The sequence below is a fragment of the Akebia trifoliata genome, chromosome 3 (genome assembly GCF_017979445.1).
Source record: "Akebia trifoliata isolate Shusen 1 chromosome 3, ASM1797944v1, whole genome shotgun sequence".
Classification (NCBI taxonomy): domain Eukaryota; kingdom Viridiplantae; phylum Streptophyta; class Magnoliopsida; order Ranunculales; family Lardizabalaceae; genus Akebia; species Akebia trifoliata.
This window is the reverse complement of record NC_141377.1, coordinates 24466173-24486775: the sequence shown is the minus strand read 5'-3', so window position 1 is coordinate 24486775 and position 20603 is coordinate 24466173. Positions and strand designations below refer to the sequence as shown.

The window sequence follows — 20603 nt, the reverse complement described above, 5'->3', positions numbered from 1 at the left end:
GATCATCCGGGCTGAGTTGTATTTGGTTATAGCCTAAGTAGCCATCCATAAAGGATAATCTCTCATAATAACAAATCGCGTCCACGAGTTGGTCTATCCTTGGCATTGGGAATCTATCCTTGGGGTAAGTCTTATTCAAATTTGTAAAGTCTATGCAAACTCTGACTTTCCTATTCTTCTTGAGCACAACCACAATGTTGGCTATCCACTCCGAAAACTGCACTTCTCTTATAAAAACAACCTTGATTAGCCTATTCACCTCATCATTCACTACTTCTCTAAACCGCGGTGCTAGTCTCATTGGTTTCTGCTTAACTAGTCTAAAATCCGGTTTGACGGTCAAGTAGTGACAAATCACCTCTAGGCTGATCCCTGGCATTTCCTCGATAGACCAAACAAAGACGTTTATATTCCTCCTCAAGCACTCTACTAACTCATTCAATTATCCCGATTCCAACATAGCACCTACTCCTATTTGCTTTTTTTCTCCTACATCCACCATCTATATACCTTCCAAGCATGGGGATCCACCAAGCTTGGTCTCCCCCCACTATAATTGCTATTGTTGAACTCTATCTTCAATCGATTCTTCCATGCTCAATACGCATATTTGTTCTGCTACTTGGTCACCTCAGATATTCTATATCCCCTGTGTGACGTGGAGAACCTAAAAACTTGATAATAGGTGGACGGGATCACTCTCATCTCATTTGTCCACCACCTCCCCAAAATGGCATTGTACGGAAAACTTGCCTCGACGATTACGAATCGGGCCATCAGGGTTACAGGCCTTGCTTTGACCGGTAACATCATCTCCCCCTAGGACTGACTAGATATTTCATCAAAATCAACCAGCGGTGTGCTTGTTGGAGCAAGCACGCTCCTATTGAGGCCCATCTTTAAAAAGGTCGATGCGTACAAGATGTCTACCGAGCTACCGCTATCTACCAGCACCCTTTTGAGCATGAAGGTGCCCACCTTTAAGGTTATTACCAGTGTATCATAATGGGGTCTGGCCACTCCTTCCAAATCTTTCTTCGTAAACACCACCATTTGCTCCCCCAAAGAATTCTAGTTCAGTAGGTCCACTCATTGTCGTAAAGATATGAGCTAAGTGCTCAACTTCTCTTCTTTTCACTCTCTCAGTAATTCTGGTCTGCCCAAGTTTGCTACTCTCCTCCATAAGGACAACGTGTATCATGGCTGCCCTCCCATCCTATCCTCTTACTTGCGACTATTTTACCTTGCGACCTCTATCCTGTAGCAGATCCTTCTTCTGTCTTTTGGGCAAGTCTCTCAGCCTGTCTTGTTCTACCAACTTTAGTAGGAATCTCCTAAGAGCCTGGCATCTGTTAGTGGTGTGTGCCCACACTTTGTGATACTCGTAATATCTCTCACCCTGGTTAATCTGATCTTGAGGAAGCGGCGCGGGCCACTCGAAAAATGGCTCATAAGCAATAAGGGGTAATATTTCACTTGGCTGCATAGCAAAATACATCCCAGATCTTCTCATCTCTCCATCCTGCTCACGTGGACGCTTCTGTCCTCCTCCTGTGGCTGGGGTTGGTTGCTAGGCTTTTCCACGGCATATATGACCTTGTTCTTCCCTGCTGAATTTCGAGGATCACCTTCTAAGCGAATATACTTCTCTATTATTTCAAACAGCTTGCCCAAAGTTTTTGGCCTCTTCTTGAGTCAAGCATATTACAGGTTCGGCCCGAGTGGGTGTCGTAGCAATCTCTGTCTTGTCCTCTCTTATAGGGATAAATGACAGCGTGCTTTCTTCCGTACTAGAGGCATGACCATCTTTACTTGTCGCCTGAGGATCCTTTGGCATGTTGTCTCATTAAACTTGTTGGTGGTCATTATTACGTTGACTTAAGTTTCAGTTTTGTTCTATCAAATCATTCATCTTCTTCTACATCTCTTTTTGATGTTTTTCATAGCTTCCAACATCGATAGAAGCCGCGCATCTACAGTCAGAGCCGCTGGCGGGGGCGCATTAATTTCATTCATTCTTGTGGATCTCACCATTGTTTCAACTGAAATGAATCTGCTATTTATTAACCATAGACAAAGCCAGTTGTGGCGGTCGAAATCCGATCGACGACTCTGATGGATCTCTTGCGCATTGATCCCGGAGTAGCTCCCGACGTCCTCTTCCTCGCAGCGGCTTAGTACCTACCATAGACACTCCGATGCTCAAGTTAGAGAGACAGAGGAACAGTAATTAATATTGGCTAGTTCTCGATCCTTTCAGCCCCCCTATAATAGTGCTTACTATGTTATTTAACCCCTACCTCTCCCTAGGGTTTCCCCTTCTATATGTTGTAGTATAGGTCGTAATCATGGGATTTTTGCTAACTTTGAGAGGTTGTTTACCTAATCGGGGTATTCTGAAATAATCGAGTTATCTGTTATGATTGCATCTGGGATTTCCAAAACTGACGTGCACGCAACAGTATTGCGATTTTCTCGAGGTCTGGTCTGCCTTGCTTGGTAGGATTGGCTTCACTTAGTGCTGCGCTGCCCTGTTAGCCAGACTAGGGAGGTCTCTACTCTGACCTACCCTGCTTGTTGGACAACACCTCATCACTTGATTTGTGTCAGGTACCACTTGATTGACTTGGATACGTGTACGACTAAAATTAATGTGCAATTATTTCGCTTTACAAAACTGATCTAGGTATTGTTTAAATACTCAATTCATCAAGTCCATGGATGTTGCTAGGGCATTTGTTAATCCAAATGGCATTACCAAAAACTCAAAGTGCCCATAGTGCATGTGAAATGCGATTTTGGGGATATTTTGCTCATTAATCCTCAATTGGTAGTAACTTGATCGCAGATCAATTTTGGAAAATAATCGCGAACCCTTCAATTGATCAAATAGATCATCTATTTGCAGCAAAAGATATTTATTCTTCATTGTCACTTTATTTAATTGATGGTAGTCTGTATAAATTCGAAGATAACCATCCTTCTTCTTCAAGAATAATTTCAGCACTCCCCAAGTCAAGGTGTTCAACCGAATGAAGATGTAAAACCCCATGTTTTTTATTCGTATCTCGATGAAAAATAAATAGTGGAATTTTGAGAAAATCTTGAAAGTGGGACTTAGGGGTAAAACTTTAGAAGCTTTCTGATCATTTTTAAGAAAATTTGATCTCAACATTGAATTCAAAATGATCGAAAAACATATTTTAGCCTGTAAGCACGCTCAAATGTGAGTCCGAACATAAAAATTACAAATCCTCAATTACCGAGTCGGACTAGGTTAAAATAGTGACTTTTTGCTAGAGAAAAAATTATTAAGATTTGATCATATCATTGGGTTCGTAATGAAAAATTATTGAATATAGACTATTTATGTATCATTTTTAAATAATAGAAAGTCGAATTATCGTCAAAAATGAAAATGACATCAATTTTAGGGGTCACCTCAGGCTAAAAATGTAAATTTTTGTTAGAGATAAAAATTGTAGAAATTGACCACACCATTTGATCTGAAACAAAAAATTAGACGAAATAGAGCATTCGATTGTCAATTTTGAAGTCCGGATGGTCAAGTTATCGTCGATCAAAATAATAGGCAAAATACCAATTTCGTCCCAAGAATTTATATAAATAAATTCTAATTTTTTTTCACTATTTATCTTCCCATTTCATTAAAACCAGTCACATTTTTTTTTTTAAATATATTTTTCTCCCAATCTTCCAACTCCGATTCGTTGCGAACTGTTTACTATCGACGTCCCATGCAAAAGGGAGAAACGTCCGCAGCCTCGTTCTCTACAAAATCCACCCAAATTCCTTTCATTTTTTCATCTTTTTCACCATGTATCATCAAAAAATAGCCATATATATATATACGGGGATTTCGTAACTTCGATCTCGAATTTCAACCGTTTCGGGGTCAAACCATCATCCACAGTAGAAGGGAGAAAGGACGACGACATCGAGATCTTCGAAACCACCAGGTCGATTTCAAAAATCAGCCGTCTCAAAGTACAAGTCACCTCCGTGCCAATCGCTTCAATTTCTGTACACGTGCTTCAATTCCATTGCCAAGAGATTGTAAGGAACTCTCAATTTCTATTAGTAATCGTAGATTGTGAAAATTGCATTTAGGATTTTATTAAAAATTTATGGTGAGTTTCAAAAAATATAGAATTCAATTGGTTATTTCAAATTCACATTGGAACTTGCATGTTTGATATATTTAATTGTATTTTATAATAAATTACACGTGAGAAAGATATTTCATTGGATTATTTCTGTCAATTGGGTCATGTGCATCGCTTGGACCCCATTTTGATCTAAGTATTACTTTTTCAATGTTATTGATAAAAATGAATTTGATAGTTGAAAAAATGATTTAATATTCAATGAACTCATATTGAGTTGATGAATATCAGAAAGTGGATATTTTGTTGAGAGATTGAAAAACTATGAAAATCGAAAAAAAAATAACAAAAAGGAAAAAGGGTATGAAACGGTAAAATGTCAGAGTCACACCTGAGGGGTGATGTCTGCATTTTACATTGTTATGTTGTATGTAGGTTAGTGAACGGATATCCGGGGATAATGTTACTGATTGCATGTTTATTTACTTTCTATTAGCGTGAGGTGTTGTTTACGTTTCCGTTCCGTTATTTATTTTAGGCCGACTGGCCACACTTGCATGGTAGGAAACTGGATATGCATTCTCAACCTTGTATTGTTAATTTTTTTTTTGTTTTCAAATGAAAATAATATATATATATATATATACCATTTTGGTTGTTGTTAAAAAGTCTTTGAATGCTTGATAGGCATAGACGAAGATGATTAGTCAGTAGTCACTAACAATCTATAGTAGTTGAACGTTCTGACACATCGAAAAGAGATCCATTGCTTACGGTCACGTCAAACGACCAGCCTGAACTAGATAAATGGTCCCACAAGTGTAGTAAACAGCGACCAGACACAAAATCAAGAAGTACTACTTTATTATGAAACATCATGTCCCGACTGAGAGAGGTCCAGTCGTGAATCCCAACACTCTAATTCCAATACTCTACCATTGTGTATTATGTATCTGTTATCTTATTTTGATATATAAAATGAAATGCATGTTTAATATTTTCATTTGATCAATTAGATTTGTATAAAAAGATAATATTATAGTGAGTATTGATGACCGATGTAATGTGAGTTTTAAAATGTTTAGTTACTCATCCCTGGCTATATGTACCAATTAATCGTAGTTTCTTCTATAAAACTTTGCATATGTTAAAATGATTTAGTGTTCTTATTTGTTCATGCTAGAAGAGGTTATTGGCAGAAATTGTTTGTTTCTTTACTATGTAACCATTGTTACTCACCCTTTCTTTCTCCATTTTTTTTAGTTTCAGATTCAGAGCTTGGCGAGGCAGGTATAGATCACGAGTGAGAATCATCTGGTGGGTCAGATAGGCAGTCAAAGTTCGTCACTTGGTGAGTATTGGGGTTATAGCCCTTAGTAGTGTCGATTGTCCAAAAGTAATAGATTTTGTTATGAGCGTCAGGACTTTTGTTAGATTGAGAAATATTTGTATAATCATGTATTCTAGTTATTCTTTCACACTCTGATCTTTTGTACGTTATTAGATGTATATTGCCTTCTGCTAGTATTCTATTTTGTACATATATATATATATATATAAGATTGTATGTCGTTTATCAGGTGCAGGCTGATCGCCTTGGAATACTAACATAAATAGATGAGACTATGCCGAAAATTTGAAGCGCCACCTAGTGCCTCGAGATTTGACATGGGGCTTTGTGTTAGCGTTTGGCGGGACGCCATAGAAGCCTTGATCTTACAGTTTTTGAAATTGTTCCTTTAACTCTCGAAGCCCTATAGGAGCCATACGATAAGGTATAGATATTTGAGTTGTGCTAGATCACAAAGTCAAACACTTTCTTTGAAGGTAAATTAGTTAACTCTTTCAGAAGCGCATCAAGATACTTTTGAATCACTAGGACATTTTCTATCTTGGATCCTTTTTTTCTCCTCTATGTGACCTAAGAAGTTTGAATAACACATTATTTTAGGCAAGCAAAGACACAACCTTGATAACTCATCTAATAGAAAGGCTTCCTTCTCATCCAGAAAACATATCGTAGATCGTCCTACTATATGGAAACACATTATCTTCTTAAAGCAATCTATTGTCGTATGGTAGGTAGTTAACTAGTCCATACCTAGGATTACATCATATCTAGTCATTCCAAGAAGAATAAGATCTACTCAGAAATCTTGATCTTCTATCTGGATTATACGTGATTTACAAACCATATTTGTCTCAACTCCTTCACCAATCGACATAGACACGCATAAGGTCCACTTAAGGGTGTCACTCACCAAACCCAAGGTAGATGCAAACAATGAGGAAATAAATGAATGGGTGGCACTAGAATCAAACAAGACTCTAGCCAATGAATTGAAGACTATAAATGTACCTTTAATCATTGTGTTCGGAGCACCTGCCTCTGGCTTAACTAGTGTGAACACTCTACTATCTGCTCTAGGCCTTTTATTACCATCATGTTGTTGTTGTGTAAGCTTTTGTTGAAATTTTGGGAGGTTCTGACATTGTTGAACTTGTTTCACTTCTTAACAAACAGTTCTTTTGAATGTGACCTTGTTGCCGACACCGAAATCATACAGAGTTTGGTCTAGTCTGACATTGAGGGTGTTGTAGTTGAATCAACTGTTGATGTTGATCTTGGCACTATTGTTGGGGATACTAAGCACCTCTATGTGGACAATCCCGAATCATGTTACATTTTTTTGTCTATTGGCCTCCCATGATCAATTCTTGGCCATGTCGATGTTATGATGCAAATTTTTGTGTATCGTTTCAGCCTTTATTGATTTCAAATTTTCTTGATGCTAGTTCACTTTCTGTTAACAAGGCCTTATCAACCATCCTTGTGTACGTGATTATGTCTATTGAAATAAGCTTCTCTCTCATAAAAGGCCATAAACCTTATTAAAATTGCTTGATCTGTAACTCCTCCGTAGAAATCAAATGTGGCATAAATCGAGACAACCCTACAAATTTCACCTCGTACTATCTAACAGTTATGGTTTTTGTGCCAAGTCAATGAATTCTCTCACCTTCTGATCTAGCAGAGCCCCAGGGAAGTATTTATCATAGAATACCTCCTCAAATTGTACCCATGTCATCTGGTCCACATTTCAAGCCCTCATAATGAAGTCCCACAAAAAATTGACATCATTCTTGAAACATGAACGAGGCCATAGGTAGCCACTATTCCTCTACAACTCCTTGGTGTCTCAAAATTTTACGAATTTTCTTCATCCACCTTTCTGCTACTGAAAGAGCCCTCGATCCACGGGGTGCGCGGATCTGCTTTTGACCTTTGAGGTTTGGGAGTCGTTACCTATTTATTGTGGTCTAGGAATCAAACATCGACTCTAAACAGATAAAAACAACTAATCTACATAAAAAATAATTGAGTTCGAGGATCACATTACGGGGTTGGAAGGTGTTAGGCACCAACCCCGTCCGGCAAACGTCGGTCTCTACTAATTTTCAAATAGAACTACATTGCTGAAAAGACCTAATCAATAAAAAAAAATTTAATCTTTACCTTTACAAAAACAACGGTCTTGTTCCCTCAAATCTAGTAGAATAGTTCTTTCTACAATATTCCTTGCTTCGTTTTGTCACCGAATTCGTTTTGAATCTCCAAAATAAAGTATCTCCTTCTGAAATTTTCTAATTTTTAATGGATTTTTGGGGTGTTTTGGAAGGGTTTCTAGGTATTTTTTGAGCTAAAGTTGGGGTATGGATGTTAGATAAAGAGTTAAGACTTCAAAATTAGGGTTTATGAGAAACTAGGAAAGCTTTTTGACCTACTTTTTCTAGGGCTTATTTTTTGATACGAAAATAGGTTGTAAGGACCCCTATTTATAAATTTTTTTAAGTACTTATTTAGATAGAGTTAGTATTTAATTATAATTCTTTTAGAAAGAGTTATTGTTTAATTATAATTGTTTTAGGTAGAGTTAGATTTTAATTAGAATTGTTTTAAGTAGAGTTATTGTTTAATTATAATTGATTTGGTCAAGGTTGGTTGGTTCTGGTAATTCGATGTCATTATGTCTTGAAGTCTGACAACTTTTCCTAGTAATATTTTCTCGATGATGAACGGACCTCCACAATTTGGTTTACACTTCCCTCTAGGGTCAAAGATAGGTGTCCGATTCTCTTTGAATACCAAATCCCCGATTTGTAAGTGTCAGACCTTGATCTTTTTGTCAAATGCACGGGCGACTCTTCTCTGATAAGCTTGCATGTGGTACAAAGCTCTTAGTCATGTTTCTTCGATCAAGTTTAATTCATCATACCGTTGATGAACCCAATCTGCTTTTGACAACTGACTTTCCAACAAGACCTTGAGAGACGGAATTTCCATTTCAACTGACAAGACTACTTCGATGCCATATACTAAGGAGTAGGGAGTGGCTCCAGTAGAGGATCGAATTGAAGTTCGATATGTCATAGTGCAAATGATAATTTTTCTGATCAATCTCGACGTGATTGACACATTTTCCTGATGATTGTCTTTAGAATCTTATTGGCCGCTTCAACTGCTCCATTAGTCTGAGAACGGTAAGGAGATGATTTGTAGTGTGAGATTTTGAACTTCAAACACAGTGTAATAACTTCAACTTTGAAATACGATCCATTATCAGAAATCAGTTCCGAAGGTACGTCATATCGATTGATGATGTTTGTTTGGATGAACTTTACAACTGGAGACGCAGTGAGGACAAAATAAGAGGCAGCTTTGACCCACTTAGTAAAATAATCGATAGCAACTAGAATGTATTTATGCCCGTTTGACGCCTTAGGCGATATTTTACCAATAATGTCAATTCTCCAAACTGAGAACGGCCACGGTGAAGTCAGACCAACTAATTGAGAAGGTGACACATGCATGAGATTTGCCTGTATTTGGCATTTGTGGCAAGTCTTGACCATGTGATGACAATCTGTTTCCATCGTGGGCCAATAATATCATTGTCTCATAATTATCTTAGCTAACATTTTCCTACTCATTTGGGGGCCACAGTCCCCTGAATGTAGTTCAACCATTATTTGTTCAGTTTGATTTTCATCAACGCACGACAAATGAATCCCATCATAAGACCTTTTGTTTAAATTTCCTACGCACAGGATAAATTGAGATGCTAATTTAGTAAGGTTTGTTGTTCCTTCCTCGATGCTTCTTCTAGAAATTATTGATTTTCCAACACTCTCTTTATATCTGTGTACCATTGTAGACACCCCATTTTTGCACTCACCTGATTAATCAACTCGTCAACCCAATTAAAACTATTTCCAATGATGGATGATTATTCCAATGCTTTATTTTGTTACTAGATATGTTTTAGAAATCTAGATGAGGTATCTCAAACTAACAAAACTGTAGGAACCATGCTACGCTAGGAAAATATAGAAATCATCATTTCTCAGACAAAAAGAAGCTTCAAGAAAAAAATCACTAAAAAATAATCAAATTACCAAAATACCCCTAACCTTAAAACATTTCTAGAGCCTACGTTACCTTAGGAAAATCCTTTCAAACACATAAAACAACAAATCAAAACCAAATAAGTCATTTCACCAATTTTTACAGAATTCGACAAAATTACGAAAATACTCCTCATAAAGTTCATGATCATTTCGCACAAATTTTTTATAAATGATAAAAATCAACATTTCCATTGAATTCCTTACGAAAAATCGATTCTAAAACATCCTAAAACATCAAAAACTGACTTAAAACGTAAAAAGTCATCTCCGAGGGCAAAACGATAATTTTACAATTTTAATAATTAAAAATTCTGAAATTAATAATTAAAATATTAATTAATGTAATGTGAAATTCTAATTAAAATTAAAATCAATTAAGTAAGACTAAAGTCAAAATCTTAAATTCAATCAAGTAAGACTAAAGTCAAGAAATTAAAGTCAATCAAGTAAGACTAATCTTAAATTCAATCAAGTAAGACTAAAGTCAAGATCTTAACGTCAATCAAGTAAGACTAAAGTCAAAATCTTAAAGTCAATCAAGTGAGACTAAAAGTCAAAACCTTAATAGAATCCTAATTAAATAATAACTATATTTAAAACAATCCTAATTAAATAATAACTCTAGTTAAAATAATTATAATTAAAATATAACTCTACCTAAAATAATTATAATTAAACAATAACTATTTCTAAAAGAATTATAATTAAATACTAACTCTATCTAAACAAGCACTTAAAAAAATCTATAAATATGGGTCTTTACAACCTGTTTTCGTATAAAAAAATAAATCCTAAGAAAAACAGGTCAAAAAGCTTCCCTAGCCTCCCATAAATCCTAATTTTGAAGCCCCAACTCCTTACCTAACATCCATACCACAACTTTAGCTCAAAAAATACCTAGAAACCCTTCAAAAATATATATAAATCCATAAACAAATCAGAAATATTCAGATCTAAGAAGGAGGTACTTTGTCTTGGAGGTCTGAAGTGAATCCAGTGATAGAACGAAGCGAGGAGTACTATACGAGGAGCTGTTCTATCAGATCTGAGAGAATAAAACTATTGCATTGCAAAGGTAAATATTTTTATTTTATTATTATTATTTAGGTCTTTTTAGCAATGTAATCGTTTTTTAGAATTAGTAGAGACCGGCATTTGTCGGGCGGGGTTGGTGCCTAACACCTTCCAACCCCGTAATGTGATCCCCGGACTCAGTATTTTTTAGTAGATTAGTTATTTGTTTATCCGTTTAGAGTCGATGTTCGGTTCCTAGACCGCAATAACTAGATGGCGACTCCCAAACCTCAAAAGTCAAAAGTGGATCCACGCACCCCGCAGATTGAGAGCACTTTTAGTGGCGACTTCACTGAGGACTATCGAGGATTAGACTTGAAAAATCCCAAGTATGGGAAGCGTTGCCAGTAGGACCTAATTTTTTATTTTATTTTATTTTTAGTTTTTTTTTTTTTTTTTTTTTTTTTTATCATTCTTTTGGCTTTATTGTTGATCATTGATTGGGATGTTGAATATTTTTGTTTGGCACATCTTTGTTATGATTCAATTTGGGGTCATTCATAATGACCCTAAATAATGCGGGATGTCAAGAGGTTAATGGTATGGAATTATATTTTTTGGCTTGTATTATCCTCTATTGGACATCATTTGGTTCGATTTTGAGTACCTTGATTTGGCATATTATTTTTTATGGCTCAATTGAGAGTCACTTAGGGTGACCCTAAATAATTCAAGATTGCAAAGGAATGGTTCATTGAGGATGGAGTGATGGTTATTGGACCATGTAGATTTTTTTTAAGAAAAAAAAACTTTTTTACTTTGTTTTTATTTATTTTTAGGTATCGATCTATCCTTCGACAGTATTCTTTTATTAAAAAAAATTTTAAGCGTGCTTGATCTGTCCTTGGACAATATTTTAAAAAAAAGTTCTTTTTTTTAAGCATGTTAATCTGTCGATTGACAGCAAGCAAAAGCGAAAAAAAATATAAGTTTTCAATGTGCTGTTAGGATGGGTGGTGTGTTATTAGAAAAAGTTATTTTTAATTCTTAAACTCTTAATGTGGGGTGCTGTTAGTGTTTTTTAATTCTTTCTTTTTTTATCTTCTTCTTTAATAAGAAAGAAGATGACAGCAAGAGGAGAGGCATCCCTCTCTCTCTCTCTCTCTGTCCCTTCGATCGTGACCTCTCCAAAACCCATCTCTTCTCCCCCCTAAAACCCATTTTGAAATAGCATTACGTTTCTGGTTTGCTATTTTCTGTCTCTTTTCTTCTACCGAGTCATGAACTCAATTCAAATCTTTGTCTTCACTCGATCTTGAAGCATTCCTCGATTCCAATCAAAGTGATACCAATCAAACAATCTGATTTGAGGAACAATGACCTCTATTGGAGATAAAAGAGAGCAACAGAGAGTACATAATTCGCGTTTGCTCAATTCTTGACTCCATATCTAGCTAATTATGAAGGCTGGTCAATGTTTGTGGATTGTGATTTTATTTATCTTGCAGACATCAAGGAATTAACAGAACTAATTGATGAGAAATTTGCATTAATGTATGTTCATCTGATTACACGACAAAGAAAAGTACTAAGATGGGTGGAGTGGTGCAGACTGTATGTCCAAAGAAGAATTGGTCTTCGATGGTTCTATATAATTGTAGTCATCCGAAGAACAAGATTTTAACATGTAAAGCTATAAATTCTGAAACATGTGCTTTCCTTCATAGATTGATGTGGCTGGATGATGTGGAAATTGGGTCTATTCCATTTGTTTGGAATTTGCTTGGGAATCAAAAGAAAAAAAAGATAAAAATTGTGACTGTTGTGAGTTGTGTGTGCTGCAGCAACATACATAAAAATGAAAAAAAAAAAAAAAAAAAGCAAAAACGTTTCTAAGTTGTGGGCTGCTGGCAACAACATACAAAAAAAAAAATGATTTTTGTGTTGTGGGTGTTATGCTGGTAACAACATGGTAAGGATATAAAAATAAAAAAATAAAAAAGTTTGAGGTCTTACGTGATGATAGCAAATTGTGTGGTGGTTGCATATAAATAACCCACAAAAATGTGAGTAATGGGTTGTTGCGAGTGTTGTGTTGACAACAACACATATATTATAAAAAAAAATCCATTTGTTTTAAAAAACAAAAGAGGGGCGAAGCTTATTGATGAAAGTATTTGGAAGTTGTTATTAACACATCAATTTTTACTTGTAGCGCACCAACCAATATGAAATGACCATTTATTTTCAAAAGAATTGATGTGTTGTAAGTAAACAATGGATGTGTAAATAATGTCTCAATTTTTTATTTCTTTTGTTTTAAAGAACTATTGGCAACCCTCTCTATGGTTAAGGAGAATTTTTTATTTTATTTATTTATTTTTATTATTATTATGTTTTTTTTTTTGTTTAATGGCACACCAATTTTTCCTAATGTTACCTCAGTTAAAGGTAATTATTTAGTGACCCACATAAAAATTAGAGTGGTATTAGTAAAAATGGCATGGCAGTAACGACTTACTTGTTGGTTACACAAATTAGTTTAGGATTTTGTTTGTTAGTTGTTTTAGTAGTAATTTTTTCTTTTGTTAAAAAAAAAAGAGTTTTTTGATTGGTCGATAAAGGATTATTTATGTGTTATCTTGATTGATTGTCTATCTAATATGCCATGATCTGATTTTTGCCTATCAATATACCATGGTCTGATTGATATATCTCTATGATGTGCACGTTTTGATCTTGAACTAGATGTTTTGGATATTTTTATATTTTTGATCAATATTTATTTGATATCTATATGTTGATGGTTTGATGATCTGATCTGGCCCACGGGCCCATCTATTTGAAAAATGCCCCGGGCACACCCTACCCTGTTTTACACACACCACTAGCACGTTTATTGCTTTGCACTCTTGCACGTCCCATTTAGCCAACGTGACACTAGTGCGTGGCCCGGTCTCTTCGGAAATGCGACGTCATTCATGAAAACTACAACTCCAGTCACGTACCTTAGGGTATATTAAACTGAGGCATCAATACCGTTTGATCAGGTGACTCTGAAAGGTATATTGATACACCTAGGCTAGAGGAACCTTTGACCTATTGTAAGCCACACAGTCACATGTCCCGTTTACCAACGTAGTACTAGTACGTGGTCGGTCCCCTCGTGGGATGCCAAACCATTTATGAAAGCTACAACTCTTGACTCGTACTTATAAGTATATCAAAGATAATATAAGTACATCAATTACACTTCTTGGTCAAAACCAGTGCCTAATAGAGATCATGCTCCGATGTACTACGGTACTAGGAGGATAGACTACGTCTATTCTAGAAATGAGGTGATTTAAGAGTGCATATCCTCAAGCATCGCGCGCCACCTCTGATCTGGGGATTAAACTGACTGCGTTTGGCTTCAAAGAAGTGAGTTGAAGTTTTATATTATCACTTATACGGTATGTCAAACCAAGTCACCACGTACCGTCTGATTGAGTACGCTCGAGAGGTATATATGTGTACTTAAGCAAAGGTAGCCAAATAAAAATGCATTGCACGTTGTAAGCTTAGAGTCTAGAAACCTCTTCTGTAGGTCACGACTCGAACTTATCGTAGCTATTTCCGTGTTGTTTATTGAATGGGACCTTGTGAATGATGAGATCAAAATGTATGGTTGTCCTCAAGGATTAAAGTTTTTTTGTTTTACCTGATTAAAATGGGTGCACCAACCCAATAAAAAATCCATTTTAAACTTAATCCAGTCCATCTCGATCCAATGATCATTATGGGCCAAGCCATTTGGATCAAAATGAAATTCAAACTTTTTTCTAATTCAAATTTTTAACCCATTTTAAAAGAAGAAAAATATTTTCCAGAAGTAAAATGTTTTCAAAAAGAGAAATGCTTTCCAAAAGTAAAATGTTTTCTAGAAGAATAAAATTTTCCAAAAGGAAATGCTTTCCTAAAAAGTTTTCTAAAAGAAAATATTTTCTAAAAAAAAAGTAAATGAAGAAAAATATTTTTCAGAAAAAAAATAATTTACAAAAGATCTATTTTTACATGAAAAATTATTGAAATATGTTTGAAAACATTATTTGTCAATATTTTTCAAAAGTGCAATAAAATTATTTTCCTCATGAATAATCATTACATTAATGAATTGTTTAATGGATTGGTGCATAGAATTCAATAAAATCTCAAGGTTCATTTAAAATGTTATTAAAGGGGTAACACTAAAGTTGATTAAATCCACATTCGACAAGGTTTAAGGATTATCATTATACCTAAGCTCAATCATCCATTGTCTAGCAAGGGTTGTAAGTCCGGTCAGTTAGAACAAATGTTAATATCAAGTCAACAATCAGAAATGACCTCAAAAATTCTCAACATTGCCCAGTTGTTCCCTGAAGATCACTGTGCCTCAATCCTGTCAGTTGTAAGCAATTTCTCAGTCCTAATCAAGCCCATTGTGGGTAGTTATCTTCAGTTTTCATTAGCCATTTGGGTTAGCTCGAGTTCTTTTTTCAGCAAGGTCATGACTTCTTTGGATTGAGTCTACTCTTATCTATGAGTCGAGTTCGTTTGCCAAGTTTAGAACGGCGTCTGTCGTCCCATTTGAATAAATGAAATTTTTTAATACCTCAAACGCATTAACGAATTAACTGCTAATCTGGCTTCAATGATAGATTTCTTTCTTGAACAAGAAGATAAGGGTTGGGTTCAACTTTTAATCAAGAAAGAAAAAGTCATTGATCTCGAAACAGAAAATAATTCCTAAAGAGATTCAAGTAGAAACCATCCTATCCCTAGAGGAATACGAAGGGATAATGATTTACTCAGAAATGTCAAAAGACTTGTTCACGTGGTTTGATGAGGATATGTTAGGTGCAAACTTGGGTGTTGTCTGACATGGAATAGATACTTGCTCGATGAAATGAAAATACCAACGAGAACAAAGAAGATGTTACAAAACGTTTCAATGTTGTCCTCACTGCAGCTATCATAAGTCAATACAGAGTACCTTTGGGATTGATATCTGATAACGGGTCACACTTCAAAGTTAAGGATTACTTTGTGTTCAAAGTTCAAGATCCAGCATCATCTCCTACCATCCCTACAACCTATTTTCGTATCAAAAAATAAATCCTAAAAAAAGTAGATAAAAAAACTTCCCTAGCTTCCCATAAACCTCGATTTTGAAGCCCCAACTCCTTACCTAACATCCATGCCCCAATTTTATCTCAAAAAACACCTAGAAATCCTTCCAAAATACCTTAAAAATCCATTAAAAAAATTAGAAAAATTCAGAAGGAGATAATTTGTTTTGGAGATCCGAAACGAATCCGGTGACAGAACGAAGAGAGGAGTGTTGTACGAAGAACTACTCTACCAGATTTGAGGGAACAAGACCGTTATCTTCGTAAAGGTAAAGATTTAAAAAAAAATTTATTGATTAGGTATTTTTAGCAATGTAGTTCTATTTGAAAATTAGTAGAGACCGACGTTTACCAGACTGGGTTGGTGTCTAACACCTTCCAACCCCGTAATGTGATCCCCGAACTTAGTTATTTTTTAAGTAGATTAATTGTTTTATCCGTTTAGAGTCGATGTTCGGTTCCTAGACTGCAATGACTAGGTAGCGACTCCCAAACCTCAAAAATCAAAATCAGATTCGCGCACCCCGCGGATCGAGGGCGCTTTCAGTAGCGACTCTACTAAGGACATTTGAGGATCAGACTTGAAAAGCCCCAAGTATGGGAAGCATTGTCAGTAGGACCTAGTTTTTTAATTATTTTATTTTATTTTTAGTTATTTGTTTATTTGATTATTTTGTATTTTTTTTATCATTCTTTTTTGCTCAATTATTGAGCACTGGTTTGGATGTTGAATATTTTGTTTGGCACTTTTTTATGGATCATCAAGAGTCATTCAGAATGACCTTAAAATCATGCAAGATTTCAAGAAGGTAATGGTATAAAATAATGGGTGTTGACTCATTTTTATTCGAATTATTTTTTTGTTTATATTATCCTTTATTAGTACCCTTTGGTTCAATTTTGGATATTTCAGATTTGGCATATAATTTTTCTTTTTTGTTCAATTTAGGGTCATTTTGGGATGACCCTAAATAATGAAATATTTAAATTGACATAAATTGAAGATGGAATGAGGGTCATTGGAATGTGAGTTATGGATTTTTTTTTTTTTTATAAAAATTTTAGATGTATTTTTTTAGCACGTTACTAGGCATAGGCGGCGAGTTGTGAAAATAAATTATTTATGAGTGATGTGGTAAGAAATAAAAAATTTGCCTTTTTAATGTTGTTCATGATGAGGAGAGGATTTCAAGAAAAATAAAAAAAAAATTAGAAAAATAAAAGATTTTTACGTGTGGTGTGTCATTAGCAGAAAACAGTTTCTGCTGTTTTTATCTTCTTCTCCATATGTTTAAGAACGAAAAAAATAGCAACAACAGAGGCATTGCCTCTCTCTCTCTCTTCCCTCCATTTTTTTAAAAGCCTCAAGAGCCTTAATCTTTTATCTCTGAAATCTTCAAATGACCACCCAACCCTATCATTTTCAAACAAAGATCGATTGGCTTAATCTTACCGGCCGATCGTTTTAAACCACCCGTTCTAATCGGTTTAGAACTTTTGGTATTTGGAGAAAGTTTTTGATTTCTTCTAAAGCCAAGGCTAAAAGTTTGAAATCGTTGTTTCCTCTTAAAGTTTAACAGATTTTTCTTAACAAGAATCGATGTCCCTGCTTGGATGTCAAAGAAAAAACGAAAAGTTTTGCTGGTTCAGATCGGGTAGGGAACGCTCAGATTTCTCAATTATAAAACATGCATCACTATATACAGTTCAAATCAAACCCGATCGTGATCGATTTCCTTTTCTTTCTGGTTTTTTCTAAATTTTTTTTCTCTTCAACAAATTCCAGGCTTTTTTTCTTCGGTCAGATTATTAGAAAGCCCATTCTGCTTGTTTTGTTTTTTTTTAAATAAAAAAAGAGAGAAGGAAGGGGTTAGAAGCCGATTTCTCTTTTTTTGGTAAAGGGAGATACCGAAAGAAAAAGAGGGAGTGATGCGTGGATGTGTAAGTGAAGTGCTAGCAACAGCATTTTTGAGTCGTGTGAATTTATTTTTATTTTTTAAAATTTTTCTTAGGTGTTGTTGTGTTGGCAACATGTGTGTGGCAGCAACATGACAATCTAAAATAGAATAAAGTGTATGCATGCTGTTAGCAATTTGTAAGACAAAATCCTTTTGAAATTTGTTACACTGCAAGCAATTTGGAACCCACTTCTTGGGTCACACTACCATGATTAAGTTAGCAAGATATTACATCTTGCTTAATGTCATTGGGCCCTCTTGGATTGTCAAAAAAAAAAATCGGATACGATGGCCTTCTAGATTTTTGAAAAAGAAAATCTATTTTTTTTTAATAAATAAAATTCATTAAAAACAAAAAACAAAAAAAAAACATCTTTTGTAGTAAAAAATCTAATTTGAAAATCACTCTAATTGAGGAGGTTCCACGTATTTTTGGGTGTTTTAGATTTGTTTATATTATCACACCAACTTTTATCTATAGTACACCATATTTAGATATTGGCTAATTTTGTTTGTGATTGCAAACTATGAATTGGTGTGACGTTAATAAAAGGTGGTATAGCAATAACGACTCATTTGCGGGTTAAATAATTTTATTTTTTTAGACTTTTGCAGTGATTTTTTATATAAAAAAATGTATCAAATAGTTTTTTTAAAAAATGTTCTCCTCATCCATTAATCATTGTTTCATTCTCAATATCCCTTGAAATTTCGGATTATTCCTGGTTGTCAAAAGTGACCCCCGATTGGACCATAAATTTTTTTTTTTTTTGGAAAATCTCCTTAGTTAAGATGGACTGGGTCAAAAGTGACCCCCGATTGAGATGGACTAGGTCATTATGAATTATTGCAAAAAATGGATTCTTTATTAGGTCGGTGCACCCATTTTAATTAACTAAAACAGAAAACTTTAATCCTTAAGGACAACCATACATTCTGATATCATCATTCACATACAAGGTCCCATTCAATAACAACTCGGAATACCCATGGTAAGTTCGAGTCGTGGCCTACAAGGGAGGTTTCTAGACTCTAAGCTTACTATATGCAATGCATTTTTATCTGGCCACCCTTGCACAAGTACACCTATATACCTCTCGAGCGTACTCAATCAGACGGTACGTGATGACTTGGTTTGATATACCATATATGTGATAATCTAAAACTTCAATTCACTTCTCTGAAACCAAAAATAGCCAGTTTAATCCCCAGATCAGAGGTGGCGCACGATGCTTGAGCAAAGGCACTTTCACCTATTTTCTAGAATAAACGTAGTCTATTCTCCTAGTATCGTAGTACATCGGAGTAGGATCTCGCTTCGGTACTGGTTTTGACCAAGAAGTGCAATTGATGTACTTATATTATCTTTGATATACCTATGAGTACGAATTAAGAGTTGTAGCTTTCATAAATGGTTTGGCATCCCACGAGAGGACCGACTACGTACTCGTACTACGTTGGCAATCGGGACGTGTGACTGTGTAGCTTACAATAGGTCAAAGGCTCAAGTCGCTCCAGCCTGAGTGCATTGATATACCTTTCAGAGTCCCCTGATCAGATGGTACTGATGCCTTAGTTTGATATACCCTAAGGTACATGACTAGAGTTGTGATTTTCATGAGTGACGTCACATCTCTGAAGAGACCAGACCACGCACTAGTGCCACGTTGGCTATATGGGACATGCAAGCGTGCAAAACAATAAACGTGCTAGTGGTGTATGCAAAACAAGGTAGGGTGTGCCCGGGGCCTTTTTCAAATAAATGGGCTCATAGGCCAGATCAAATCATATGACAATAACATAAATATTAATTAAAAACCATCATATCAAAATCGAGATCAAGGCATGTGTATAACAATTAGGATCATAGCATGTTAGATGGACAGTAAATCAGTATAGCACAAGAAATAATCAATCAGATCCAATATTGAAACAGGCACACAAAAGGAATTTTTTTTTTTAATCTATGGTCCAATCAAGGATTGCTTTGGGCGACCCAAGACAATTTGGGATTTCCAAAAATATTAAACTGATGATAGAATGACAGTTGTTGAGGCAATGAGTGACTTTTTTTTTTTTTTTTTTTACAAATTGATTTTCCCAATTTCTTTTTTTTAATTTTAAACAAATTGATTTTAAAAAGCACAAAGAAGCCCTTTTTCCTAAAACCATTGCTAACTATGAAAGCAAACTATATACACACCCCATAATAAAAAAGAAAAGGATTATATTGCCACCCCAACTTGTTGGCACTCAAATCAACTTGTATGCTATAGATAAACATTGGAGTGCCAAAAAATTTTCTCTCTTTCAACACCAAACATAGCTGCCAGCAAGTTTTTATTTTTACAATATTTGAGATAAAAATTGAATTATTATTGACACATCCATAGTCTACTGGCAACACAACAATTCTTTTGAAAATAAATAATTATTTTAAATAAATTGATGCGTTATAAATGAAAATTGGTGTGTTAATAACAACTCCCAAAGACTGTCATCAATAAACTTCCAACCCCTTTTTTATTTATTTTTTATTTTTTATTTTTTTGAGAAATCATACTTAACAATTTCAATAAAAAAATCATCAAATCATGACCACTCACGTGTTCATGATCGTCTTGTGATTTTGCTTCTCCCATGTTTCAAAGGGATTGAATTCATCTGATCTTACTCATCAAAAGTGGAAAAAACATTAAGAAATCCTTTGGGGAACCATAAAGAACCGAAAAAAATCGTACCCATCGTGGGTCCATACCAACTCAGTTTGGTTGGATTTGAGGTGATTCAGTTAGAGTACTCTTCGAAGGCACCACTACGAATTAACTCAAAAATTCAGATTATTCAACTTAGAAATTCGATTAAGTTTGACCAATTTTCTC

The 20603-nt window shown here is 35.1% G+C and overlaps 1 pseudogene; it reads left to right on the top strand.

The window, feature by feature from the left end:
- Positions 1 to 11186: 11186 nt before the first annotated feature.
- The window catches only part of LOC147406183 (protein CDI pseudogene), a 33895-nt pseudogene continuing 24478 nt past the window's right edge, over positions 11187 to 20603 (top strand).